This window comes from Theropithecus gelada, chromosome 12 (assembly GCF_003255815.1).
Source record: "Theropithecus gelada isolate Dixy chromosome 12, Tgel_1.0, whole genome shotgun sequence".
Lineage (NCBI taxonomy): Eukaryota > Metazoa > Chordata > Mammalia > Primates > Cercopithecidae > Theropithecus > Theropithecus gelada.
The window spans coordinates 55,645,532-55,659,229 of record NC_037680.1 but is presented as its reverse complement, the minus strand read 5'-3'; the positions used below and the strand labels follow the sequence as shown (position 1 = coordinate 55,659,229).

Below are 13,698 nucleotides of genomic sequence, written 5' to 3'. Positions count from 1 at the left end.
ACCTTGTACTCGAACCTTCGAACTCCAGGATGAGGCCAGAGGAAATAAACGACCTGCCAAGGTGTCAAGTAGCGGGCCCTCTCTGAAGCCCAAATTTCTGACTTCAGGTCTAGGGACCCTTCCACTTTCCCAGACTGCCTCCCGCCTGGGGAGCCTGGGCCTCGAGTAGGGGTGGGGACGGCAGGGTCCGTCCGGGATCGCCAGAGTCCCACTCGCGCCCAGCCCTTAGCCCCAGGCCCGGTTGGACGCCCCGCCCCGCCCCGCCCCGCCCCGCCTGCTTCCCCCTTCCCGCGCCGGGCTGGGTCGCTGTACCGCCGTCACCCGGGCGTGCGCGGGGTCGCGCGGACGCGGCTCGGGCCGCGGTGCCGAGAGGTCGCCGGGCCACCCGCGCCCCCGCTCCCGCCTGACGCACGGAGGGGCCGGGACGCGATTTGCCGCGAGTGACTGGAGCCGCCGCCGCCGTCGCCGCTGCTGCCGCCCGGGCCCGCTCCGCCCCCAGCCCGCCTTCCTCCCGCCGCGCCCTCCGCCTCCGCCCGCACCTCGCTAGCGTTCCCCTGTCCTCCCCAACGCCCCAGAGCCGCCGGCCGCTAGCGTCAGCGCCAGCCAGGTGAGTGTGGCCGCCGCTCGGCCTGGGCGGGAGAAGCGCGCAGGCCCCGCGGCCGGGTGGCCGGTGCAGCGGTGGCGCGGCGGCGGCGGCAGCGGGCCCGGCTTTCTTCCCCCTCGCGGGCCGCGGGGCGGAGGGGCTGCGCAGTGAAGGAGGGGAGCCCCCGCCCCGCCACCCCTCCGCTCCCAGCGCCCTGGCCGCCCCCGCCGCCGCAGACAAAGCGCCCGAGGTGGGAGCCCCGCGGGCCGCCTTTGCCTCCGCGCCGTCTGCCGGGTGCGGCCGCGGCCCGCAGAGACCGGGCCGCGCGCTTTTCCGCTCTTGAGCGCCCTTGTTCATTTCTGGGTGAAAGGGACCCGAATTGTGCAACAGGTTTGGGCGTTAATCCTTAATTTCCAGCGGGTCTCTTTTGCCAGCGTGCAGGAACCAGATGTGGCTCCCGGCTCTGGGGCGAGTCCCCACGTCCAGCGCCCGCGGCTGGCTCCTTTGTGTGACCGGTGACCGGCCCTGTCGGGTGGGTGGGGGACACGGACTCGAGGCCCCAGGGCTGTGCCGAGGCTCCTGGACGCCTCCTCAGGTCGCGGGGCTTGGCTTCCACGGGCCTGCCGGAGGTTAACATCCCTCCAGCGTTTGGGAGAGTCACAAAGGGGAGGAGAGAGCGGGTTGGCCAGGGTCCGTGGTTGTGTGTTTTTCTATTTTAGGTAGACTCATACTAGAAAAGAGCCGCAGTCTGACCAGCTCTTGAGGGTACTGGTGGCATTTCACCCTGGGATGCACGGTTTGGACTTGGCTGTTGCTCTGATATCCCCCTTGGTTTTCTTGGTGCTTTGACATCTTTCTCTCATACACAGACATCGCGGGAGAAGTTGGAAGTGCTGCCGAGGGAGTAACTAGATAGCAGCTGTTTGACAGGTCGTCTCTTGCTTCACGTTTTGCCTGTGTCAAGCATGCCCACCATGTATCCCAGCATAGCTTGGCAAACCATCAAATTTAAATTGCTACTCAAAATCCTAATCCTTATACATACCGACATACACAGACACATATATATGTGTATATTTTTTCTATTTTGGCTGGCTAAATCTTATTTTCTTAATGTGAGAATTTTTCCCCCCAAGGAAGAATGCATAATAAGGTACACTTTATCTTTGTTTACATACCTTGGGTTATGCCAATACCTAGCTGGTTTCATTGGTATGCTATTTTAGTGTAACAATACTAATTCCTTTAGCTTTGAGCAGTAAAATACGTCTTTGTTCTAGGACCAGGAAGCTTTTATACGTAATACTTTGCCCCACGACTAAATACATGAAAAAATTCCCGAGGGACCTAGAAAGCATTTCACAACTCTATAGGCTGTTTTTATGTTCCAAATTCCAGGAAATCGTTTTGTTGAATATTCAAACATTCTGGACTAAATTTAACCTTAAAAATTGGGCCCACTCTAGTAAGTTCCCCAGCATTAGAAAAATGAATTGATTGCATTTACCAAACATTTTAGCCCCTGTGAGTGAGAATTGAATGGAATAATTGATGTAAGAGATTAGGAGCTAGTGATGGACTAGGAATCTGACAACAGAATGCAGAATGTAGAAAGTTGTAAGTAGAGGTCACGAAGTTGCATCTCCTTGGGTTTTAGTTGATTGCTAGGCATTTAATGACATTTTAAACAGGTAATCTAATGATGTATCTGAAAATGAAATGTCCACTAATTAAGAAAACAAAGTATTGCATTTTGACCTTTTTAAAATAATGTGTTTTATAATGACTTGTTGAAGCTTTTCCACTCTCTAAAAATGAACTTGGTATTAATGACATTTCTTTTGAAAAAATGAAATTATACCAAACTAATCCGATTCTTAGAAAGTTTCTCTGTTATAGTAGTTTTACTTTACTAAAAATACCATTAATCTGTGTAGTAGCTAACTTCAAAGATCTTTTAAAGCTGTTACATGCAACATGAACAACCTCTTGAGGAAAGTAGAATATTTACTAATAAAAAGTAGCAAGCAGAGAAGTGAGCCACGACTGGACCATTCCATCCTGGGTGACAGAGCCAGCCTTGTCTCAAAAGAAAAAGCAGAGACTTAAATATTTATAATCGTTTTCTTTGAGATGTAATTCATATGCCATAGAATTCACTTTTTTAAAGTATACAATTTGGTGGTTTTAATATATTCACAAAATTGCGCAAATGTCAACACTAACCCAAGAACATTATTACCCTAAAAAGAACCTTGTACCTAGTAGCTTTTGTTACTATTCCCCCTCCCCCATATTTGACAACCACTAATTTACTTTATGTCTCTATGGATTTGCCTATTTTGGACATTTCATGTGAATAGAATCATAATATGTGGCCTTTTGTGTCTTTCAGTTAGCATTATGCTTTCAGGGTTTATTCATATTATACCGTATATCAATACTTCATACCTTTTATGGCAGAATATTATTTTGTTATATGGCTATGCCACATTTTGTTTGTCCAGTCTTCAATTGATGGGCATTTGGGTTGGTTCCACTTTTGGCCATAATGAATAATGTTGTGGATACTCAATTACAAGTTTTTGTATGGTATACATGCTTTCAGTTTTCTTGGATGTATACCTAGATGTGTAATTGCTGGGTTATATGGTAATTCTGTTTAACTTTTTGAGGATCTGCCAGACTGTTTTCCATAGCTGCTGTGCTGTTTTACATCCCTTCTAGCAGTGTATGAGGATTCCATTGTCTCCACATCCTTGCCAACACTTAATGTTTGTCTTTTTGATGATAGCCATCCTAGTGGCTGTGAAGAGATATCGTATTGTGATTTTCATTTGTATTTCATCTTTTCATGTTTTTATTGGCCATTTGTGTATCATTTTCTCATTTAATCTTTTAAATGGTGCTGTAAGGTAGGTTTATTCCTATTTTACTGCCAGGAAACTAAAGTGCAAAGAAGTTTAATCATTTGCTTGTTTTTTTAACCTTATAGTTAATAAGTTGCAAAGTCTGAATGTAAACTCAGGTCTTCTGACTCTACTTCCTGCACTCAATGAGGCATACAGAAGTTAAATTGTGTTTGTGATTGTCTGGCTGACCAGTGACAAAGTGAGGGAAAAAAAAAAACCAAACAATAACAAAAAATAAGGTGTTGTGGCCACACTGCCACATATTCATCAGATTTTATTATGCATTTTCAAATAAATTCCTTTTCTTCTATCGTAATAAGGTAGGTCTGCTTTCCACATTTCCAACGGGGAAAGAGAGTCAGAGTGATTCAACCTAGTAACAGCTTCTTAATGGCATAGCCGATCCTAGAACCCACTGTTTCAGAATTTGAATAGTATGTATGTATATATAGAGAGTAAAAGCTGAAAATCTCCCTTCACTTTGTCCTTTCCCCTTCTTCACTCCTAAGACCACTTCCGTGTTAGAGAAACCGCTGTTAACAGTTTGAAGTGTATATTTCCAAACCTGTATCTTTGTATTTATGTGTGTATTTATGTATAAATACATTTTCATATTCTACCGTACATAAAGACATGTTGCTATTCACAATGTTTTTTCTTTTACAAATGGGATTATACTATACATATTCCTTTGTTTTTCACTTAAATATGTTAAACTTTTGCATATGTAATTACAAAGGATAAATCTAATATTACGTTTTCATTCAAGTTTGCTATCCATGCCTGGCGTTGGTGTCAGGATGAAGCCAGGATTGAGAATGATTAGGAAACTTTTCACTTTTTTCTGTGCTCTGGAACAGTTTAAAATATCTGCCCTTTAATTGTTTACTAGAGATCATCTGACAACTTGGGGTCAGAGAGAGATCTGAGATGACCTTTCTAATTTTTTTTTTTCTTTAGAGACAGGGTCTCGCTCTGTTGCCCAGGCTAGAGTGCAGTGGCGTGATCATACCTCACTGCAACCTCAACTGCCTGAGCTCAAGTGATTCGCCCACCTCAGCTTCCCAAGTGGCTGAGACTACAGGCATGTGCCACCATGTGCAGCTAATTTTTGCATTTTTTGTAGAGGTGAAGTTTCTTGGTGTTGCCAAGGCTGGTCTCAAACTCCTGAGCTCAAGCAATCTGCCCACCTTGGCCTTCTCAAATGCTGAGATTACAGACATGAGCCATTGCACCTGGCCCATTTTCTTATTTGTAAAATGGCAATAATTCCTACCTCATAAGAGTTTTGAAATATTAAATGATATGTGAGCTAATATATGAAACGCCTCAGTAGTTGCATCTAACAAAATGAATAAATGTAATAAACTGTAACATGCTATACAAATGTAAATATGTTACTACAGTTATTGTAATTATGCTTTAACCTAATAGGAACTGATTTAAGTAGATAGGATGGTGGAGCTAGGGACAGTTTCCACTAATAAATCAGAAGGATCTGTAAAAATTCACAGGCCATTTGTGATTTGATTCTGGTAGACAGTGGTATCTAAATACACTCTTTAAGAAGGATAGTAGGGAAAATCATTAACAAAACAGATCTGGATTAATCTTGTGTTGTCACTTGTTAGCCTTGTGACTGGACAAGTTAATTTCTCAGTAACATGAGATAACACCTTCTTTTATAGGGCAGTTAAGAAGAAAGAGATTAGTTTCTAGCATGCAGTAGATGTTCAAAATAGTCAGTGTTTTTTTCTTTCTATGTAGTGAATATGCAACAGCGACAAACCTGAGATGTTGAGTTTTACTATTTTACGGTTGCTTAGTGAGTTGGAAAGAACATTAAGCCATAAGTCAGAGTTTTGTTCTCTCCTATGTTTATTAGCCATTGGCTGTGGATGAGTCACCTAAGTGCTTAGAGCCTTCTGTTTTCCTTATCTATAAAAAAGCTAGAGAACTAAGACAGGCACGGTGGCTCACACCTGTAATCCCAGGACTTTGGGAGACTGAGGCGGGTGGATCACAAGGTCAGGAGTTCAAGACCTGCCTGGCCAAGATGGTGAAACCCTGTCTCTACTAGAAATACAAAAATTAGCCGGGTGTGGTGGCAGGCGCCTGTAATCCCAGCTACTTGGGAGGCTGAGGCAGAGAATTGCTTGAAGCCGGGAGGTGGAGGTTGCAGTGAGCCGAGATCATGCCACTGCACTCCAGCCTGGGTGACAGAGTGAGACTTTGTCTCAAAAAAAAAAAAGGCTAGAGAACTACGCATCTTATCTCATTTAATTTTTCCAATAATCCTATCAGATAGGGATGATTTCCATTTTCCCTTTCTAATAGACAAACAAAGGTGCAGGAATTGGATTTTCCAAGGTCTACTTGGTGGACTCTCCCAGTCCTGGCACTATTCTTTGGCTCATTACAACTATTCACTCCTGGGATGATAGGGCGTGCCCTTATATACAGGGAATACCAAGGGGGGAAACCTACTATAAACTGAAATACTAAGTGTATGAATAAACAAAGCAGTGTTGGATGAGACCACTTACTTATTAATGACTTCCATTAATAAAATACAAATAGAGGATTGTTAATGTGTCCCAAAGCCAATGCTTAAGAGTAGCAATTTAAGATGATACTTCATTTTCTCATAATCACCTTATCTAAATAATTTATTACCTACTCCTAATTTCATTTTCAGTTTGACCAAGTAAAGCAGAGAAGTAAATTAGTAAGTTAGTGGTCAGAGCTGGTTTGATAGTGGTGTGTGTGTGTGCGCGCGCGCGGGTGTGTGTGACAGCTAAGAAGTACAGTTCTTCAGCAGCTTGGCATATGCAGAAACTGCACATTCTTGGAAAGAAGTAATCTGATTATAATTCATTGCCTTCTAGTAGATTTGCAGAGTCATTTAGAAAATGAACCTGCCTTTGTCAGCTGGTTTGTAAAGACCTATTGATTATATTCTTGAAAGATAGTAGTATTATCTTTCCTTTACTAGGCATTGCCAAAGCTTTTGCTTATGAGTTTCATTTTATTTGATCAGGTTCAGAGATATTGATTTGGTATCTCTGCATGCTTTGTGCTAGGGATATATGAAACAAAATGCTGTTGAGAGATCACAAATTGAATTGTGATTCAGTAATAATTTAGAAAGTTTAGGAATTCTATCTATTAGGGCTTCAGTTAGCCTATTTTTGTAGTAGAAGTGGGGATTACTGTGTTTAGGTTAGATAATTTTTATCAGAAAAGGCTTGAATTGCACTGTGTAAATTCTCACTGACATTGCTTCTTTTCTGCAGAATACAAAATACTTTGGAGCTATATATAAGAATTAGAAAACGTGGTTCTTGTTTTCAAAGAGTTTATAATCAATCAGGGAGGCAATGAAGGAAGAAACTGAGTAAAAGAATAAAGAGCTCTTAAAGCTTGTGTCTTGTCTTTGTAAAATCAATTTTGCAACATTGGACTTTGGTAAGGTGTCATAGGTCTCTCCTGAGGGACAATATGAGAAACATCTATCCCTTTGAAGACTGGTGGTTATGTGTCTCATATATTTTGATCATTCTATGGGGCTCTTTTTGCTATATAAAATTACTGTTTGATTTAACTACCAAGGGTAGCTCCCCTTCTGAGTACTTCTCTGTGTATCTCTTAGATTGCCTGGGTTTTCCTTTTTGTTATGGCTGCTAGAAAGCCAGAACTAGATTTGTGGCCCACTGCAGAACACGTAAATATGTTTTTGTATTATACAATTTTTAGCCTTTTTCTTGGCACCGTTTTTGGTTCTTTTCTCTATTCTTTGCATTTATTTTTAATTTGTTAACTTGTTATAGTGCATTTATTGTATCTTTAACCCTTTTCAGAACAAAATGGGGTATATACAAATAAAGGCATACCCCTAAGGTATTGCCAGTTCAGTTTCAGACCACCACAGTAAAGCAAATATCTCAAAGCAAGTCATACAAGTTTTTTGTTTCTCAGTGCATATAAAAGTTATGTTCACACTGTAGTTTACAAAATGTGTAATAGAATTATGTCTAAAAAATGATCTATATATATCTTCATTTAAAAATACTTTATTGCTTAACAATGCTACGGATCCTCTGATCCTAAGTGAGTTGTAATCTTTTTGCTGGTGGAAGGTCTTACATTAATGTTTATAGCTACTGACTGATCAGGATGGTAGTTGCTTGAAGTTTGGGGTAGCTATGGTAATTACTTCCTTGCTTTCTTTTCTTTTTCATAAGGGCAGCCCCCTGAACCAGAATAGGTTCAAGATAGACTCCCTTATTCTATGACATAGAATGAGATGTGTTCTGATTTTAAATAAAATTGAAAAAAAAAAACCCAATAATGAAGTATGCCACGTTGATGGACTCTTCTCATGAAAGATTTCTCTGTGGCATGAGATGCTGTGTGGTAGCATTTGAGCCACAGTAGAACTTTCATAATTTGAGTCCGTCCTCTCAAACCCTGCCACTGCATTTTCAACTAAGTGTATGTAACATTCTAAATCCTTTGTTGTCATTTGAACAATGCTTATGGCACGTTCACTAGGAGTAGATTCCATCTCAAGAAACTACTTTCTTTGCTCCTCCATATAAAGCGACTCCTCATCTGTTAAAGTTTTTGTTGTTGTTGTTTTGTTTTTTTTTTTGAGATTGAGTCTCACTCTGTCGCCTAGGCTGGAGTTCAGTGGCACGATCTCTACCCAGTGCAACCTCTCCCTCCCAGGTTCGAGTGATTCTCCTGTCGCAGCTTCCCAGGTAGCTGGGACTATAGGCTTCTGCCACCACGCCCGACGAATTTTTTGCATTTTGAGTAAAGACGGGGTTTCACTGTGTTAGCCAGATTGGTCTCCATCTACTGACCTCGTGATCCGCCTGCCTCGGCCTCCCAAAGTGCTGGGATTACATGAGTAAGACACTGCGCCTGGCCCCATCTGTTAAAGTTTTATCATGAGATTGCAGCAATTCAGTCACATCTGCAGGCTCCACTTCTAATTCTAGTTCTCTTGTTGTTTCTACCACATCTGCAGTTACTTCCTCCACGAAATTTTGAACTCCTTAAAGTTATCCATGGAAGCTGGGATCAACTTCTTCCAAACTCCTGTTTATGTCAGTATATTTTGACCTCCTTCCATGAATCACAGATGTTCTTAATGGAGTCTAGATTGGTGAATCTTTTCTAGAATGTTCTCAGTTTGCCCAAATCCATCAGATAAATCACTGTCTATGGCAGCTATAGCCTTTGAAATGTATTTCTAAAATAATAAGACTTGAAAGTCAAAATTACTCCTTGATCCATGGGCTACAGAATGACTTTTGTGTCAGCAGGTATGGAAACATTAATTTCCTTGTACATCTCCATCAGGGTTCTTGGATGACCAGGTGCATTGCCAATGAACAGTAATATTTTCAAAGGAATCTTTTTTTTTTTTTTTTTTTTGTCTGAGCAGCAGGTCTTAATAGTAGGCTTAAAAGATTCAGTAAACCATGCTGTAAGCACTTATGCTGTTATCCAGGCTTTGTTATTCCATTTGTAGAGAACAGGCTGAGTAGATTTCAGTCTGTTCAGAATGGTAAATAAGCATCGGCTTTCACTTAAGGTCACCAGCTGCTTTAACCCCTAACGAGAGTCAGCCTGTCCTTTGAAATTTTGAAGCCATTTACTTCTCTCTTGCTGTGAAAGTCCTAGATGACATCTTTGTCTAATAGAAGGCTGATTCATCTACTTTGAAAATCTGTTGTTCAGTGTAGCCACCTCCATCAGTTATCTTAGCTAGATTTTTTTGGTAACGTCCTGCAGCTTCTACATCAGCACTTGCTGCTTCATCTTGTACATTTATGTTATGGAGATGACTTCTTTCCTTAAACCTCATGAACCAACTCCTACTAGCTTCAAACTTGCCTTCTGGAGCTTCCTCACCTCTCAGCCTTCATAGAATTGACTAGAAGTAGTGTCTTGCTCTGAATTAGGCTTTGGCTTAAGGGAATGTTGTGGCTGGTTTGGTCTTCTATCCAGACCACTGGACCTTTCTCCATATTAACAATGTGGCTGTTTCACTTTCTTATCGTTCGTATGTTTTCTGGAGTGGCACTTTGACTTTCCTTCAAGAACTTTACCTTAGAATTTACAGCTTGACTAACTCACTAGAGACCTAGCTTTTGACCTCTCTTGTCTAAAGACATACCTTCCTCAGTAAGCTTAATCATTTCTAGCTTTTCATTTAAAGTGAGAAATGTGACTCCTCGTTTCACTTTAATATTTAGAGGCCATTGTAGGATTATTGATTGGCCTAATTTCAATATTATTGTGTCTCCTGGGATAGAGAGGCCTGAGGAGAAGGAGAGAGACAGGAGAACCCCCATTTAGTGGAACAGTCAGAATATACACGATATGTATTGATGAAGTTCGTTGTCATATGGGTGTGATTCATGGTACCCCCAAACAATTAACATCAAAGATCGCTGATCACAGATCACCATAACAGATACAGTAATAATGAAAATGCTTGAAATATTGTGAGAATTACCAACATGGGACACAGAAACACAAAGTGAACACGTGCTGTTGGAAAAATGAGCTGACAAACTTGCTCCACTTAGGATTACCACCAACCTTCAATCTGTGAAAAAAATAGTATCTGCAAAGCACAGTAAAGCAAAGTGTATTAAAGTGAGATCTGCATGTAGATATACATAAAATCCATGGCAAATATTTCGAGGCAAACAGATTAATATAGTAGGGACTAGATATGGCAAGTATGTTTTATTTCATGGGCTAGCTTTAATTGATAGTGAAGACTGCCTAGAAGACTGCATTGAGAAGTTAGTTGGATATAGCTTCTGGATTTAGTGGGAAAGGATACTGTGATCATTGAATGGTGTTTATTGTTGTGAGTAGGCGTAGTGATGGCGTTAGTGCCTGTATTTGCTGTCCCTGGTATAGATAGAATATTCAGAATGCTAAATAGCACATAGGTGGGTGGCTTTTAAGTTTAAAGTTAGGTTTTGCAGGGAGAGGTGCGAATTTGGGGAAAAATGCTGGTGACTCTGGAATTAGCAGTCAGATTGGTTCAGCTGGAATAAAAAGTCTGTAGTGCATTAAGGAGAAATGAGGTTGGTGGAAAAAGTGAGGAAGGGGATGTAGGAAGCCTTAATGGATAGATGGAGTAGATTAGATTTTCTCCTTTAGCTCCTAAATTTTTTTTTTTCTCATTAATCCTCTACATTCTTTCCATAGTCTTTGTCTTAGTTCAGCTCCTGGTCATCCTTTTTATTTAAAAGTTAATTATTTTTTGAATAGGTAATACATTAATATGTCTCAAATTTTATTTTTTATTTTTATTTTTGTTTTTGAGACAAGATCTGTCTCTGCCACCCAGGCTGAAGTGCAGTGGTGCAGTCAGGGTTCTCTGCACCTTCAAACTTCTGGGCTTAGGTGATCCTCCTGCCTCAGCCTCCTGAGTAGCTGGGACTACAGGTGCGTGCCACCACACCTGGCTAATTTTTGTATTTTTTATAGAGTCAGGGTTTTGCCATGTTGCCCGCGCTGGTCTCCAACTCCTGAGCTCAAGCAGATCCGCTTGCTTCAGCCTCCTAAAGTGCTGGGGTTATAGGTGTGAGCCACTGTGCCTGGCCTCTAAATTTAAAAGGTGTAAGAGGACACATTAAAAATTCTTCCTTTCATTCCTACTCAACTGCTGAGTTCTCTCCTCCACAAAGTCAGTGTCATCAGATTCTTATGTATTCTTCCAGAAATATTTTATGTATATGCATATGGTTTCCCATCCTTTTTATACAAACGATACTTCAGTACCTATTCCTATATTGCTTCTTCTATGTCACATAGTGTTCTGTACCTTACTTTTTTTACTTCTTGGAAAATTACATTAAAAGCTTTCATCTTTTCTATTTTTAAATATACTTTTTGTTTTAGAATAATTTTGGATTTGCAGAACAGTTGCAGAATAGTACAACGTCCCCATATACACCTCACCCAGTTTCAGTTTCCACTGACAGTATCCTACTGTGGTTCATTTGTCAAAACTAAGAAACTAGCATCAGTATGTTACTGTTAACTGGAGACTTGCTTTGGATATCACCAGTTTTTCCATTAAAGTTCTTTTTCTGTTTCAGGAACCATCCAGAAAACAAGATTGCATTTAGTTGTCATTTCTCCTTAGTCTCCTCTTGACAGTTTTTCCGAGGTTTTTTTTTTTTTTTAATGGAAGTTTTAAGAAGTACTGGTGATTTATTTTAAGACATACACTCTAAAAAACAAAAGTGTTGAATCTTACTTTTTGTCAGCTGGATGGGAGTAGTAGTGGTGGTGGTCCTTTGCTCTTTTCCCATGTTTGAGTTTTATGTTTGGAAGTCTGTGAGGTCAGCCTAACCACCTATGTATTTTATGCCTCTCTTCTCCCCAGACTTTTATAGTTCATTTACTCCTCACCGGATGGAGGCTGTAAGAACTTTGGGATGTGAGAACAGATGAACAGATTCCTGGGGGTTGGAAGGGAGGAAGATATACAAAAATGGTCACCATGCTGAAAGAAGGAAAGGGGTATCAAACCAGGGGAGGGAAGTAGACACTATGAAAATAACATCTGAATCTTTGCAACTTGAGTCTTGGGTTCTGAATAATTAAGTTTAAAAGAGTGGCAGGGACAAAAGAGAGGTCAAGTCAACTATTAACTTTTTGGGCCAAATTCTCCCAGATGTAGTATTTGTACTGAAACAATTTTTCTAGTGGACCCAGCAAAATAAAAAACAAATAAAGCCCCTACTTCCTCGATTTAACCAAGTCAAACCAAAAGGTAAAAATACCTCTTAGCTGCCTTGAAGTGCAAGACAAGCATTTAAAAAGACAGTTCAGTCCTTGTTTAAATCTTTTTCTGATTTGATAGAGGAAGGTGGAAAATAGTGGACTCCTGAGGCAGGAGGTAGAAAGGATGCTATAGAGAACTTGAAAGATGAGAGAAAGGGGAGCTTAAAGGCAGCTCAGAAGACAAACAGGGATTTTTACAGTTTTTACTAGATCTTGAATTACCTTTACTCACAGCCAGATGAAAGCTGTATACCAGAGATTTCCCCCAGTAGGACAGGCAGCTAACCAGATACGCATCTTGAGTTGTGGTGAGGCGTAAGCCACTACTACTTTATAATTTAGTATTTGTATCCCATTTACTTTCAAAATACCTAAGAACTCCAAGATTAGAAATAGAGTGAGTGGATGCGTTAGGGCCTCTGAATTAAGCAGTTGACAACACCTGTACTACAGTTTAATTCTGCTCTGAACATACAGTTTCCGTTCAAATGTTATTTGAGCTAAACTGCTTTTGAACTTTGAGAGAATATTTAAGCCTATCAATTACTCATACCTTAGTGTGAATCATTTAAGCAAATTATTGCCATTCTCCTTAACACTTTGCTGACATCAGATACTGTGGAAGTAAGAATGTTGATAGGAGAGATAATTTTATAATTTACATCTGGTCTTAGTCCATTCAGGGTGCTATAACAGAATACCATATTCTGGGTGGCTTATGAGCAAGAAAAATTTATTTCTTACGGTTTTGGAGGCTGGGAAATCCAGGATCCAATTATGACAGATTTTGTGTCTGGTGAGGGCCAGCTTCTTGGTTTGTAGTTGACCATCTTCTTTCTGTATCTTCACATGGGAAAAGGGGCAAGGGAACTCTCCAGATCTCTTATAAGAATATTAATCTCACTGATTAGGTCTCTGCCCTCATGAACTAATAACCTACCAAAGACTTCATCTCCTAATACTCTCACATTAGGTGTTAGGATTTTAATGTATGAATTTGTGGGGGAGGACACAAACATTCAGTCTGTAGTACATCTCTTGTGCAGGATAGTGCTGGACCCTGCAGTTGTTGCTTTGGGTGACATTTAAACATTGAGCATAGACTGGTGATTGGAAGCACTGGTGTTGGAGCAAGGACAGGTCTGGATTAGACAGAACCTGGCCCTCCTTAATCATTCCACATATGGTAACTAATATATCTTCATCCACCCCTGTGTGACCATTATTATTCTTGTACTTTATTTTAGAACACAGCATTCAAATATTAGAAAGTACAAAAAAGATTTTGGGTAAGTTTCCCACCCATGTGTAGCAAGATATAAAGAGTTTCTTTCTGTGGCCACACCCAGTTCCTTCTCACTCACTACTTCCTCC

General features: G+C 41.0%; 1 protein-coding gene across 2 annotated transcripts in view; it reads left to right on the top strand.

Annotated features, from left to right (window-relative positions):
• The first annotated feature begins 335 nt into the window (after positions 1 to 335).
• SESTD1 (SEC14 and spectrin domain containing 1) overlaps positions 336 to 13,698 on the top strand; it is a 149,908-nt gene continuing 136,545 nt past the window's right edge. For both annotated transcript variants that reach the window (XM_025405481.1, XM_025405482.1), the window contains exon 1: positions 336 to 607. The gene's annotated coding sequence lies outside the window, so the exon portion shown is untranslated. The remainder of the gene's footprint in view (positions 608 to 13,698) is intronic.